Below are 15,372 nucleotides of genomic sequence, written 5' to 3'. Positions count from 1 at the left end.
CAACGATGAGGATGGGACTCGAACCCATGCGTGTAGAACACAAAGGATTAGCAGTCCATCACCTTAACCACTCGGTCACCTCATCCACATTTACCTTGTTAAGGAGAGTCCATTGGTCTTAAAATTGATTGGAGCTAGAACGGATCAGCAACATCTGGCCCGTGGGCCAAAATTGCCACACAGGCAATTATATCTGGCCTGCAAAATGACAATGAAACAAAAATAATCCTGAATTAGGGACCTCATAATAGTTGCGGTATTTCAAGTTATTTGCGAATATACTTTGCAAAGGCAGCGTTGGTTGGAAATACAGGAAACAAAGGAGTGGTGTTAATTTCAGCAAGTATTCGAGCTGTGCAAAGAGACCATAGTTGCGATATTTAAAGTTATTAGAACTGGTGACAAAGGAGAGTCTGCTACCTCATACTTCTTGAGAAACATTCACATCCTCTGAGGGACACGGTTTAAGGGTTCTCAGAGTCGCAGTGTCGAAAACAACAAGTTACATTAAGGATTGCATTCGAACCTGTGCATGTAGAATGCAATGGATGACCAATCAATCACTTCAACCACTCAGTCACCTCATCTGCAGGCTTTGTCACCAGTTCTTGTAAAAGCCTTTACAGGCAGAATATCTGGTCGCAGAGGGGGCGCCATCATCCAGCAGGTGCTACGTATCACATTGCCACTTCGTGATGCAACCGAGCCGATACAACCGATAGGCCGCGTCACACAAATATGGAACTAAAGTGCTTCAACGCGACATTGCCAAAGAAAATTATATTTTAAGCAGAACAGCTCATCACTTTGCAGCAAAACAAGACCGCGATGATAGCAAATAAACTTTAAATACTGCAACTATTGTGAGATCCCTAATTAGGATTTTTGAAATTGTCATTTGGCAGGCCATTTATAATTGCCGGTGCACCACGTTGCTGGCTCGTTCTTGCTCCAATCAGTTTTAAGATCACTGGACACTCTTTGATGAGCTGAAATCAGATGAGGTGACCGAGTGGTTAAGGTGATGGACTGCTAATCCATTGTGTTCTACATGCATGGGTTCGAATCCCATCCTCATCGAAGATTGGTGTTTTCAACACTGCCTTGGGCGCTGAGAATACTTTCAACCATGTACCACATGAAGTTTTCAACCTTCAGTTCCTATTTTCATTATGCTGCTTTTGAAACAACGACTAACAGTTAGATTAATGGAACCTTTGTCATGGCCTGATGGGGTCATTTTTACTTGCACTAAGCAACTTTGAGGACGATGGTGGGAACACTGCCACACAAAAAAACTACAAACGTTCAGACTGATTTACGGCCCTCCATTTCCACATTCCTTCAAAAGCCCCGTGACTTCAACGGCTTGCACTGGCGTGGATGGGCTATCGGCTATCAAGTCATATATACAGGTCAGTGGTGTAACTGTCTTGTTTAAAATTCGTTAACAAGGCTGCAGAATATTTTATGGTTCTTTACCATACCGCAACTATTATGAGGTCCCTAATCAGGATTTCTCATTGTCATTTTGCAGGCCAGATATAATTGCCAGTGCGGCAAAAAAAGTGGTCAAGAAAATGGATATATATATATATATATATATACATCCATTTTCTTGACCGCTTATTCCTCACAAGGGTGCTGGCGCCTATCTCAGCTGGCTCTGGGCAGTAGGCGGGGGACACCCTGGACTGGTTGCCAGCCAATCGCAGGGCACACAGAGACGAACAACCATCCACGCACACAAGCACACCTAGGGACAATTCGGAGCGACCAATTAACCTGCCATGCATGTCTTTGGAATGTGGGAGGAGACCGGAGTACCCGGAGAAGACCCACGCGGGCACGGGGAGAACATGCAAAGTCCACCCAGGAAGGCCGGAGCCTGGACTCGAACCGGAGTTCTCAGAACTGGGAGGCGGACGTGCTAACCACTCAACCACCTATATACCCGCCTCTCTCTCTCTCTCTCTCTCTCTCTCTCTCTCTCTCTCTCTCTCTCTCTCTCTCTCTCTCTCTCTCTCTCTCTCTCTCTCTCTCTCTCTCTCTCTCTCTCTCTCTCTCTATATATATATATATATATATATCCATCCATTTTCTTGAGCGCTTATTCCTCACAAGGGTCGCGGGGGCTGCTGGCGCCTATCTCAGCTGGCTCTGGGCAGTTACGGGGGACACCCTGGACTGGTTGCCAACCAATCGCAGGGCACTATATATATATATATATATATATATATATATATATATATATATATATATATATATATATATATATATATATATATATATATATATATATATATATATATGGGGTGTGAATTGCCGCACCTGACGATTCGTACCGACAATTCGATTCGCGTCACGATTCATAGGTCACGATTCGATTCAATTCCGATTAATCCCTATCCATAATTATAAAACGTAATTATAAATTGTTGCTATTATTTAAATTAAAATCAAATTTAGAAAACACCAATCACTAAACTTGTACATGTGCTGTAAGATTTGTATGAAAATGTATTATTCATTTATCTGAAACTTCAGTCTTATAACTGTGAGCCACTGTATTTAACAGTTTGTAATCTGATTCACGTTTGAACAGCGTTGAAATAAAATATTAAGGCTTAATGTTCCATTACTATAACATTCTTCCATGCTTAAGATTTGAACTCTAACCATAAGTAAGACATTTTGTTGCATATTTTTCCATAAAAAAATTAATGTTTAAAAATCGATTCGGCCGCCTTTTGAATCGATGAGAGAATTGCGCGCTATAATATCGCGATACAAGGGGACTGCATTGAATATATATGTGGTAGCGTGACTACCGTGTTCAATAAAAAATCTCTGCTGAGACTTGTAGCCGGCTATTATTGCCTTAGGAAGCTATTTTAGCCAAACAGAAGGAGCGAGAAACCAGTCCACCAATCAGGAGCGGGGGTTCGCACAGCCAAATTTGCATATACAGACAAGACATAAAGGCCATTAGAAGAGCTGATGACAAGAACTGTACTTCATGAGCGCCATCCAAATCCTCTGAGGGACGCAGTTGAAAGTGTTCTCAGAGGAGCAGCATTGTCGAAAATGCCACTCTACGATGAGGATGGGATTCGAACCCATGCGTGTAGAACACAATGGATTAGCAGTCCATCACCTTAACCACTCGGTCACCTCATCAGATTCTCTCTGATTGAGCCTAAACTTGTCTTTGGATCAATGGGTTGCCAACGTCCGGGCTGTCGGCCAAAATTAGCCCGCCGGCAATTTTATCTGGCCTGTTAGTTGTTGTTGATGAAAATAAGACAATTGGCTATCATCGTGGTTTTGCTTTGCCACAAATATAATGAGCGGTTCTTCATAAAATGTCATTTTGTTTGGCAATGTCGCCTTGAAGCACATCATTACCAGATTTGTATTAACAGACTTCCGGCTGTCTGTATTCACGATACTGGAATCTGATGTGTTTGTGACGATGTGATACGGAGTACCTGCTAGTTGATGGAGCCTGTTCTGCGCACAGAAAATATGTATTAAAACTGATGACACAGAAGAGTCTGGAACCCCGTACTTCTTGAGCGCCATACACATCCTCTGAGTAACATGGTTGAAAGTGGTCTCAGAGTAGCAGCAGTGTCACAAACACTAAAAACACGACGAGGATGGGATTCGAACCCATGCATGCAGAACACAATGGATTAGCAGTCCATCACCTTAACCACTCGGTCACCTCATCTGATTCTCTGTGATTGAGAGGCCATTGAGCCTAAAATTGCCTTTGGATCAATGGGTTGCCAACATCCGGGCTGTCGGCCAAAATCAGCCCGCCGGCAATTTTATCTGGCCTGTTCGTTGTTGATGAAAATAAGACAATTGGCTATCATCGTGGTTTTGTTTTGCCACAAAAATAATGAGCGGTTCTTCATAAAATGTCATTTTGTTTGGCAATGTCGCCTTGAAGCACATCACGGACTACCGGCTGTGTGTATTCACCATACTGGAATCTGATGTGTTTGTGACGATGTGATACGGAGTACCTGCTAGTTGATGGAGCCTGTTCTGCGCACAGAAAATATGTATTAAAACTGTTGACACAGAAGAGTCTGGAACCCCGTACTTCTTGAGCGCCATACACATCCTCTGAGTAACATGGTTGAAAGTGGTCTCAGAGTAGCAGCAGTGTCACAAACACTAAAAACACGACGAGGATGGGATTCGAACCCATGCATGCAGAACACAAAGGATTAGCAGTCCATCACCTTAACCACTCGGTCACCTCATCTGCTTCTCTGTGGCTCATAAGAGACCAAATTGACTGGATCAAACAGGTTGGCAACGCCCTGTCCATACCACACTGTGCAGCAATATGACAAGAGTCTCTCCATAGTGGTCTTGTAGAACTTCACCAGCAGTTTCCTGAGGATGTAAAGTCTCTGATAGGCTTTTCCCATCTAATGGCCGATGATGCACTGACCATGTAAGATTAGCTGTTATATACTCCCAGTCCCAGGTATGTGAAACAGTCCACCCTTTGCACCTTCTAACAATAGTCACGGTATTTCAAGTCCTTGCTATCATCGTGGTTTTATTTTGCTGCAAAATGTTGAGCCTTAACGTGTAATTTTGTTTGGCATTGTCGCATTGAAGCACTTCACTTACGGAGTTGGATGTGGTCTGTCAGGTAGCACGTGACGATGTGACACGGGTACCTACTTGATGATGGAGTCTATTCTGAATCCAGAAATTCTGCCTTTAAATATTATTAGATAAACTGCATTGTGACCAAAGACAGTCCAGTACCCCATAATCCTTGGGCACCATCCACATCCTCTGAGGAACATGGTTTAAAGTGCTACCACAGCAGCAACAGTGTCAAATATATCAATCTTCAATGAGGTTGGGATTTGAACCCATACATGCAGAACACGAAGGATTCGCAGTGTATTACCTTAACCACTCGGTCACCACATCGGATCACTGCTAGAAGTGTGTTTAGAGTAGCAGCAGTGTCAAAAAAGCTCACCAGCCATTCAAAACTATCCGTATAGAAGAGAAATGATTATCAGGCCTTTACAGAAACATGTTATTTACGGCCATTTCCATGTTCCTTCTCCTAAAATTACCCAGAAATCACGAAACCACTTGTTGGCTGGTGTAATGTTATTTTTAAAAATTTTTTTTTTTAAGTTATGGTCAGACGTGTGATGTATTTGTTCAACAAGTGGTCGCAAATCCAGATAACCTTGCTCTCGCAAGATGAATTCTAATGGTATTTGTGAGTTCACAAACTCGGGAGAATGCATCTTGTACCGCTCCCGAAGATAACCGCCGTGGTTCGGACCAATCACAGAGCGACATTGTGTTTGGAACTGTGACGAAACCAGGAAGCCAGCGCCGACGCAGGGGCTAACAAACAAACCTACCATGGACGAAGGGATGCAACAATTCTGTTCTTGCAGAATTTCTCACCGTTTCCTTGTTGAATGTTGAACAGCGAGAGGTGCTTCGTACATTTCTAGCTGGTAAGATGTTCGTGGTTCCACTTCAACAAGAACGAAGACGACATTTTCATCCGTCGCCGTGATTGCTTAAAGCAAAAGTGTCGTGCCGTATCGTCCAATCAGCTCGAATTATTATACAGAATGACCCGCCCTTCCCGAGCAAACGACCGTAGACCGGTACCAGGTGGATATTGCGGAGAACTCCCTTGAGTGAAGCGCAATATCAATCTGGCTATGGCCAGGTTAAAATCCAGATCCAGCAAAGGAAAACCCTGCCACAGTTTGGTTTTAGCCACAGGTTCTTCCACTCAACTGGCAGATAAACGAGCTAGCTTTGAAGCGAAGCCAAACTGTTCCAGGGTTTTTACTGGCTGGACCTGGATTTGCCACCGCTGTACACTCAGCATGCTAACTGAGTCATGTTACAAAGTGCTAAATGCTAATGTTAGCTATTAATGTCCACCGTGTCAACAAACTCACATCAGTGGGGGCGGGACAGATGGAAAAAAGAAAAAAATTAGAATGGGCAGCCAGATCACTTGGGCCAGTCAAAACATTACAACAAATCGAAAAATGCTTAAAATACCTTAAAAGAATAACAGCGTTGTCTCCATCACTGTTTCAAATGTTCTGCAGCCACCTGGCATGCACACATTCTGTACACACAGACGCCGAGTCAGCAGCAATACCCTCCGTCGGTGTCACACATGCGGTTCATTATTAGCGACTCCACTGACTCGGTTTCCACACCTCAGGAATGTCTCAAATACAGACTTTGGACTTTCGCTGAAAGAAACTTCTCGCACAGTCAAAAGGTCCGCTGCAGAAAAAGACATCAAATGAAATCATGACACCGACTGGAAGACTAACAGTGACCTCCTCGTTTTCTAGCAGCAATTAGCAGGGTGCTGTCCATGGACAGTAAACCCATGCCATTCACAAACTTACCTGCTCAATAATTTTTCCACAGAACTTAACTAAAACTATTTGTTGGCGCTGGAAAAAGTAAGATGAATAAACTTCTCAAGACGATGCAGAGAAAGACTGGATTGCTAACACTTGATCAGATGCTAACTGCTAGCTGTAGAGTACCTGGTGACATATGAGGTGTATCAGAAAAGTTCTAGAATACGCCACAAAAATTAGCTCCAATCCATCCATCCATCCATCCATCTGTCCGTCCATCCATCCATCCGTCCGTCCATCCATTCATTAATCCATCATCCGTCCATCTGTCCGTCCATCCATCCATTATCCGCCCGTCCGTCCGTCCATCCATCCATCCATCCATCCATCCATCCATCCCCCATCCATCCATCCGTCCATCCATTAATTAATCCATCATCCGTCCGTCCGTCCATCCATCATCCGTCTGTCGATCCATCCATCATCCCCATCCATCCATCCATCCGTCCATCCATCCGTCCGTCCATCCATTCATTAATCCATCCATCCATCCGTCTGTCCGTCCATCCATCCATCATCCGTCCGTCCGTCCATCCATCCATCCATCCATCATCCGTCCGTCCGTCCTTTAAATTACATCTTTAATATTTTCTTTCCAATGTTTGACGTCAACTGGATCATTTCCAGCCAATCCTGTAGCAGGACGTGTTTGTTAGGCGACCCCGATACGATCTGGCAGCCCAATCACATCTTACACCGACACCGGATTTTGCTGCTTAACTCATATTCCACTAACACAATATTAACCATCCATCCATCCATCCATCCATCCATCCATCCATCCATCCATCCATCCATTTTCTTGACCGCTTATTCCTCACAAGTGTTGCGGGGGGTGCTGGAGCCTATCACAGGGCAGTAGGTGGAGGACACCCTGGACTGGTTGCCAGCCAGTCGCAGGTATATTCATTGTATTGAGTACGTTTGCATTTAAATACGATGATCGTGGTGCCAATTCAAATTTAAAAGCGTCTAATAAGGATCCATTGCTCAGAAGACTCTAATGGAACTTTTAAATCTCGTTTTCATCATCCGGTTGCTTCCAATTTCAAAGGTTCCTGGTTTAGGACGGATATACTTTTATGTGTATATTTTACGCGTTATGTATTTTTATACACATGATAGTTTCCAATATCTATAAAGTGGTGTATGCTGAATACTGCAGGGACTGTTTCATCACACTCTTGTAGAGAGCGAGACAGATATATCACCAACTTGGTCTGTCTGTGTTTCGACACTTGCAGCAGAGTCTTTTGGGTCCAGTGAAGTGGATTTCTCTTATGTGCTGCCAAAGGCAACATTTCTGGAAAAGCAGAAACTCCACTCCGCAGATTTATGTGATGCGGTAAAAATTTCTGTGAATTAGATATACTCTTTCATTCAAGCATGTGCCAAGTGAAATGTCAAAGGAATGGGTTTGGGTTATTTTTTCCCATTGCGAGGTCATTGAATAATAATGGCGCAAGCAAGGCTAGTAATGGTAAAAATAATAATAATAAAAGAAGATATTGTGCGAGGGGAAGGAATCACATCTGCGATTATACTTTGCCAAGGGGACCACCGACACTCTACAATGTATGGCGGTCCTCAGGTTTTATGAACACAACCTTCTGCATCGGAAAGCGTATTTCCAGGTGTTGCGTCCACAATGCTGAAATCGCTTTCATGACGTCAACTGTCAGTCCCACTAAAGTCAAAAATTTTCGAGACATGTACTATAAACATTCAAGTGTTTTCGTAGCATTTAGTTTGGCTCTTGTGTTTAAATCAATGCACCAGAATTGCAATTGTAGTTGTAGTGTTTATTCTCTTTTATTTTATACAATAGATCTCGGTGAGTTTTATTGAGCTAAATGTGGGACACCGGATGCTAAATTTGGTGCCGGTTTGTGTGTAAATGTGTACTGAAATACTTCAACACACCCGATTGTTCCTGTATTTCTGCCTGGCAACAGTTCGAGCATCAGTTCATTGATGCTTTGACTCGACTAAAATAAAATAAAAAAAAAGATAGAGAGAAATTATTATTTTACATTTGTATGTTTTAGATAAAATATTCTTAATGTCAAGAACAAGGTAGTGGAACAGGGGTCACAATTTTACAAGTGTACTGGCCTAACCATGACGATGAGTATCCACTGAGTGAGCAAGAGTAGATGACTAGACTGGAAGTCGGTCAATTGCAAGATACACACAACAACTCCACACAGATGTGTTTGCAGACACCTGACAAAATATATACTATTGATTTGATGCTGATGATAGATTGTGTGTGCGTGTGTTCATGAAAAGACGGCTGAGCACACAGAAGGAACAATTCTGTAAACTCAAATGGCCTTGACTCGTTTGTCCTTAAATTGACTTGATCTTGTCTCCGTCCCCTGACGTGACGACAGTCAAACCTCGTTTTTCGAACGCTTCTCTTCTCAACCAAATCGGTTTTCAACCAGAAAATTCCAGAATTTTACGTCTCAGAACTCGTCCAAAAATCCGGCTTTCAGCCAAACTGAAAAAAGCCGAGCGTACCTGAACACGACTCACTCTGGAGCTGAGCTAACTTGAATGGCCAGGATGCACATTCGTGTTCAAAGTTCGTTTGGAGCAGACCTGTTCATTGTTATTTACTCAAATCTTTTTTTTTTTTTAGTTTTGCATCGTGTATTAGCACCTAATCATGGGTCCAAAGAAAGCAAGTGCAAGTGGGAAAGCTGGTGAAGAAAAGAGGAAAGAACTATTGAATTTAAAAAAGAAATGTTTGCATTTTGTTTTATTTTTCATAATTTTAGATAGGATATCTAAATAAAACAGTGTCTATTTCTACCATTTTCTATTTATGGTAAACAGTATACAGTGCAGTTTATGGTGTAAAATAGTAAAAAAACAAACAAAACAAAAAAAAACAAAAAAAAATTTGGAAACGACTTGGAACGGATTAAAATGATTTACATTAATTATAATGGGAAAAATTGTTTCGGATTTCGAACAAATCACTTTTAGAACAGCCTTCTGGAACGGATTATGTTCGAAAACCGATATTTAACTGTATTTCGAAGATTTTTTTAATTATTATTATTATTTTTTTATTAAAGCCTCCGAGGCACTCAGCAAAAGTAAACACATGAAATCTTTTCCTGCGCTTCCCCTAAATCTAATCATGTCGTTTCCACGTAAACATGCCGCAAACTCTTTTTTTTTTTTTTTCATGCTTACAAACAGATGGAAATAAGTTGATATTGTAATGATGTCAAGTGGCCAAGTCTGAGTTTGTTAGCGGAACAACCTGCAGACAAGCCATACACGAGGCTTTCAAACGCCTCTTTTTATGTGGGGGCGCTATTTGCAGTCGTCTGTCGCGTCTCATTTGCCGTCAAGTGAGCTTGGACAGCAATTGGGCTTCACAGTGAAAAAAAAAAAAGAAACTTTTTCCAGATACACAAGGAAACGTGCAATCAGTGGCACTGCTGCCCCGCGGTGCCACGGCTGTTTGATTTAAGGTTCGCTCTCACATACATAATTGTCCTGCGTTTAAATTCCGTATATTTCAACGCTGCCTTTCAAGCACGTGCATAGGAAAATGCTTTCTTACAACTTGGGGAAACACACAAGCCGGATTGCATGGACAAAAGTATTGAGACACACCTCTAATTTATCCCTCATGGCTAAGCTTACTTAGGTTTTCATTTCATTTCTAGCATTTATTGCATTCATTTATAAAAGAAAAAAAAAAGACAATATATTATAAAACAATATTCTTTGATGTAGAATGGAAAGGAGCAGATAAGTTATTTTCTCTGCCCCGTTTCTCCCTAGAGCGCAGCTACAAATGGAAATTAAAAACAACATAAACGAAAATAAATAAATAAATTTTTGGTCACAAAGACTTTTTTTTTCTTAATTTACAATTCAGTTGCAACAAAGATGACAATGGCATAATGTTCCCATCTGATTAAGCAATTTCATATTTCTTTAACAAGCTGGATTTCGTTATTCTTTTAAAATGTAATTTTTTACTTTGATTCTTTGGTTTCTTTTAGTCAGATTGTTCCATATGCTGGTTCCTTTTATGGAAACGCAATGTTCATCAATCTGGTCCTGCAACATTTTTTTTTTAACTTATACTTGCTTTCTCTTTTTTCAAATCAGTTTTGAATATTCAATGTCAAAGTTTTGTTGTGAACCCCCAGCAAATTTGCAGAATACTATACAGGTCAGGACTGTCTCAGAAAATTAGAATATTGTGATAAAGTCCTTTATTTTCTGTAATTCAAAAAAAAAAATGCCATAAAATATTAGAATATCGTCAAAAGTATACCAGTAGGCTATTCAACTAATCACTTGAATCGTTCAATTAACTCGAAACACCCGCAAGTGTTTCCAAGTGAATCCAGAATGTATGACATTTTTGTTTTTTTAATTGCATTACAGAAAATAAAGGACTTTATCACAATATTCAAATTTTCTGAGATAGTCCTGCAATCTACTAATTCATAATATTTCAACAATTTTAACTGAAGAAATAATGGATTTGTTGGATGTCTAAATGACTTTCTAGTGAAGATTCTGATGGCTCTTTTTTTGCAATAAAAATATTGACTTGAGTATATGTTTTGCAGGCATACCCCCGCCCACCCATATAAAATTAACAGTGCTTTATTATCCATTTTTCACCCTGAATCTTAATTGTAGCCATCCAACCGAATGGTTAATAGAAGGTAAGGTTTTCCTTTATTGAAATCTAGAGGGCACATTTAAATGTTGCTGCATTGCTTTACCCAGCAGGAAAAAGCTGTTATATAGAAAGTGCATTTTAAGCTGCAGACCAGAAATAAACCTACAATATCTGAAATGTGTCGATTTAAGAATGCTTAAACGAATCTGGTGAGGATGAAACCTATCAAACACCTTTAAGATAAAGTACAACTCCAAATTTTCTTCTGTTTTCACTTTATGTCGCACTAATAGTCCTTTTGTCCACATCCTAACTGGTAACATGACAGGTGATGCCAAGACACCTGCATGGCTGCGCAATATTGAGATGCTCCGAGCAAACAAAACAGTAATAAACATTGACGTTAAATCAGACTTTTGGCAGGAGCGGTGATTTGTCCCGTTAATTACGGCGCAAGGCCCGAGACGGCGAAATTCCTTTGGTAAACAACAGCTGGGTGTTCTCGCGTTCGGCGGTCGTCAAGAGGAATAAGCCAGCGCGATGCGGCAGTGGAGCGATTTATCTTGACTGGATGGGAATGAAGGTGAAGATCTGCAGCAGGTGTGCAGGAGCGCTCAACCAATTGCTTCCTCCAGTGAGCAAAAGGTGTAATCTGACAGCGATCTTTACGACGTCATCTATCATTCATTGATACTGTGATTAACGATATTACATGTATTCGACTCGTTTATGAGATTAATGGGCAACTATGAACAAGAATGTTCATGTTGTTTATAGTGCTGAACACGGCATTAGACATGATGGTCCAGCAATAAAGCCCATTTTCTAAACAAGATAAATACTAAAAATAAATAAAAGATTTTAATTATCTATCTATCTATCTGTCTGTCTGTCTGTCTGTCTGTCCGTCTACTATCTATCTATCTATCTATCTATCTATCTATCTATCTATCTATCTATCTATCCGTCTGTCTATCTACTATCCGTCTGTCTGTCTGTCTGTCTGTCCGTCTACTATCTATCTATCTATCCATCCATCCATCCATCTATCTATCTATCTATCTATCTATCTGTCTGTCTGTCTGTCTATCTATCTATCTATCTATCTATCTATCTATCTATCTAGATAGCTAGCTTACCTATTGTAGATTAAGTACACAATGGATAGCGAGCTAGCTAAAAATTACACAATGGATAGCTAGCTGCTAGCTAGCTATAGCTAGCCATTGACAAATAGCTAATCTTTCTCTCTCTAATTAAGAGCTTGGTGGGGGTAAAATCAAAACAAATATTGTTGCTATGTTTTACCAAGAGGACTTAGATTTTTGACTGCTAAATTATGACCTTGGCAGTGAAGTGAACTGTGTGAAATAAGAGAGAATATGGCATAGTTATTCTTTGAAGACGTTCAAACAAACAGCCATTTAAAAGAATCATCACCCACTGTGACAAGAGTCTGTTGTCTAACAGGAAACAAAGATATTTCCGTGAAAGTATAAGTTCATGGATGGAATACTTCTCATTCCCAGTAAAGAACTGTTATCATCATCATCAGATGCTCGTACGAATACAAACTCGATAATGACATTCGTTTCCCCCCTATTTCTCTGATCGACAACAGGAGATGGCAAGTGTTCAGATTTGGAAGTTAAGTCAAAATAGCTTCAGTCAGATGAGATTGATTGTTGCCAAAATGACTCCAATGGCTCCTTGTGGAATCAGGTGAGACGTTCTCCGAACGCAGCACGGTATCGCGTACAAATGTTGTGACGAGTTTGCAGTTTGACAAATTCTTGGTGTATTCCTTAGTGGGAATCAGCTTACTTCATCTTCAATCCAAACGGGGGATAACTGTGGGATAGAAAACTTCATCAAGGGAAACTAAACGAGCTGCTTCCAGTGTTATATTTAACTTTGGAAGGAAGTGTAAATTCTTGATAATGATTGTGTCATTATGGAGCATCCGGTTGTCTCTCTTGCCTGGACTTCAGAGCGCTCCTTTCTAAACATACAGTTTCAAAGCTTGTCGGCCTTTCAGTGGCATTCTCGTCGCTTTAATTATTATGCGCCATACATGTAATGAGACATGTTGACAATTAATAGTACATGTTTTGTCCATCTCAGGATTTTTCCACCTTGCTTTGACTTCGTCCCACTGTTTACACCAGCGTCATGTCAGCTATTACCAGCTAATTGTTATGCGATAAACCTCCATATGCTTCCTGTCAAGAGGCGCTTGACACTACACAACCAGCTGGGGTACAGTTTTTTTTTCGTTTTTTTTTTTTTTTTTTTTTTTTTTTTATAAAGTAGCTGCTCTCAATATCACCCGCATGTGGAGATATTGCGGTTCCTTTTTTAAAAATGTGCCTTGGAATATGAGCGAGCCGAGTTTTTTGATTTTTTTTTTTTTTTTTTTTTATCATTCGGATGATATATTTTATTTTATTTTTTTTATTTTGATGTGAAACTAAAAATGTGATATTACGAGTGCTGTATGGTGGAACTCAACTCAGCTCACTTCACAACAACAAATGAAAGTTCGGTAGATCGTGAACAATTCTTCAAAAAAAGAGGCTTCAAGCTGTTTATTGCCACTTCCTGTTGAAAATTGTGAATTTAACCACCACATAACTTTGTTTTAGATAGTTCTGTTCAGCTTAATGCTAACAAACAACACAAAATGTCAAGGACCGATATGATTGTTATAACCCTTTAGGCAACAGATATTTGAAGACAGTAAACAGACAGTTGATACAACAAAACGCATAGGCATATTTTTTTTTTTTATCATTTGAAAATAAGGACTAATATGTATTGCTGCAGCTTACTGAGGAGTTCTGACCGGCTGCATGTACACTATATTGAAAAGTCTGCATTATACTGCCCTCAGGTGGCCAAAGTTGTGCGCGCACACCAGAAAGAGCAGCACAAGCTGGCAAAAAAAAAAACCTGACAAATTATTTTCATTCTATTTAATGATGTCATTACTGTATGTTTTTATAAAGTGCAATATTATAGAGTGGTATTTTTCATGTTAAAAATGCATTACTCTTTTTTATTTTATTTTTTTGGCGCGGGGGGGAGGGGGGCTTGTTGGTGGCTGTAATGGATGATTGTCATTTCCATTCATTTGAATGGGATAAAAGACGATGAGCAACATGTAGGGCTGGGTATCAATTCAGACTTCCAGAATTGATTCGATTCGATTCACAAGGACCCGATTCGATTCGATTCACGATTCACCACAATTTTCGATTCAGTTGAGGAATTCACGCAGTAGCTATTTTAGACGGTCAAAATTACCACTGCTGCAAATAGTAGAAACTTCTTACTCTAATTTAACGCATTAGTAAAAATATGAATATTTACATTAAGAATTGAATCCATTGCAGTTACACTTATAATCTGTTTTATTTAACATGGCCTTATAAAAACAATAATTCAAATCAATTACAACCACAGTACAGGCTGTACACTAACGACATTCACGTTGTTGTGACATCCATCCATCCATCCATCCATCCATCCATCCATCCATCCATCCATTTTCTTAACCGCTTTTCCTCACAAGGGTCACAGGGGGTGCTGGAGCCTATCCCATTTGGCTTTCGGGGGGAGGATATTGATATATCGATACATGGTTTTATGTATCGATATTGGGATATGAAAAGGCGTATCGATACGATATCGATATATCGATATTTTGAACCCAGTCCTAGCAATATGCGTATTTTGAGTTCCAAGTGTGGTCACAAAATGAAATCTGAGCCTGTTTAATTGAACGCATTATGTTGTGTGAGTTGATTCACAAGGGAATTACGCCTTCTTGTCATCTTGTGAAAGTTTATTTACCGTATTTTCCGCACTATAAGGCGCACCTAAAAGCCTTTAATGTTTTCAAAAGCTGACCATGCGCCTTATAATCCAGTGCGCCTTATATGTGGATCAATATTGAGCCGCAACAGGTCGCTAATACTGATACTTTACCTCAGAGAAAATAATAAAACAGCTGTTTATTCATTTTGGGAGTGAATGGAGTTGTCAGAAATGTGGTTTGTAATCTATTAATAAAGTTTGACTGACCTATCTGACTGTTTTGTTGACATTCCCTTTAGCGCAGCACCATCTAATGGATGCGTAACGTAACCCCAGCCTCTACTGTAGCGCCTTATATATGGAAAAAGTTTGGAAATATGTCATTCATTGAAGGTGCGCCTTATAATGCGGTGCGCC

General features: G+C 40.3%; 5 non-coding genes across 5 annotated transcripts; 1 reads left to right on the top strand and 4 right to left on the bottom strand.

Moving 5' to 3' along the window:
* Window positions 1-3: 3 nt before the first annotated feature.
* Window positions 4-85, bottom strand: trnas-gcu (transfer RNA serine (anticodon GCU)). The gene has a single exon. It is a non-coding gene; the product is annotated as a tRNA-Ser (tRNA).
* A 913-nt stretch (window positions 86-998) lies between these two features.
* On the top strand, window positions 999-1,080 carry trnas-gcu (transfer RNA serine (anticodon GCU)). The gene has a single exon. It is a non-coding gene; the product is annotated as a tRNA-Ser (tRNA).
* Window positions 1,081-3,098: 2,018 nt separating this feature from the next.
* trnas-gcu (transfer RNA serine (anticodon GCU)) lies at window positions 3,099-3,180 on the bottom strand. Its single transcript has one exon. It is a non-coding gene; the product is annotated as a tRNA-Ser (tRNA).
* Window positions 3,181-3,654: 474 nt separating this feature from the next.
* trnas-gcu (transfer RNA serine (anticodon GCU)) lies at window positions 3,655-3,736 on the bottom strand. The gene has a single exon. It is a non-coding gene; the product is annotated as a tRNA-Ser (tRNA).
* A 464-nt stretch (window positions 3,737-4,200) lies between these two features.
* On the bottom strand, window positions 4,201-4,282 carry trnas-gcu (transfer RNA serine (anticodon GCU)). Its single transcript has one exon. It is a non-coding gene; the product is annotated as a tRNA-Ser (tRNA).
* Window positions 4,283-15,372: the final 11,090 nt, after the last annotated feature.

The sequence above is a fragment of the Festucalex cinctus genome, chromosome 1 (genome assembly GCF_051991245.1).
Source record: "Festucalex cinctus isolate MCC-2025b chromosome 1, RoL_Fcin_1.0, whole genome shotgun sequence".
Taxonomy (NCBI): domain Eukaryota; kingdom Metazoa; phylum Chordata; class Actinopteri; order Syngnathiformes; family Syngnathidae; genus Festucalex; species Festucalex cinctus.
Note: the sequence above shows the minus strand (reverse complement) of the source record. Positions and strands in the feature narration are given on the sequence as shown.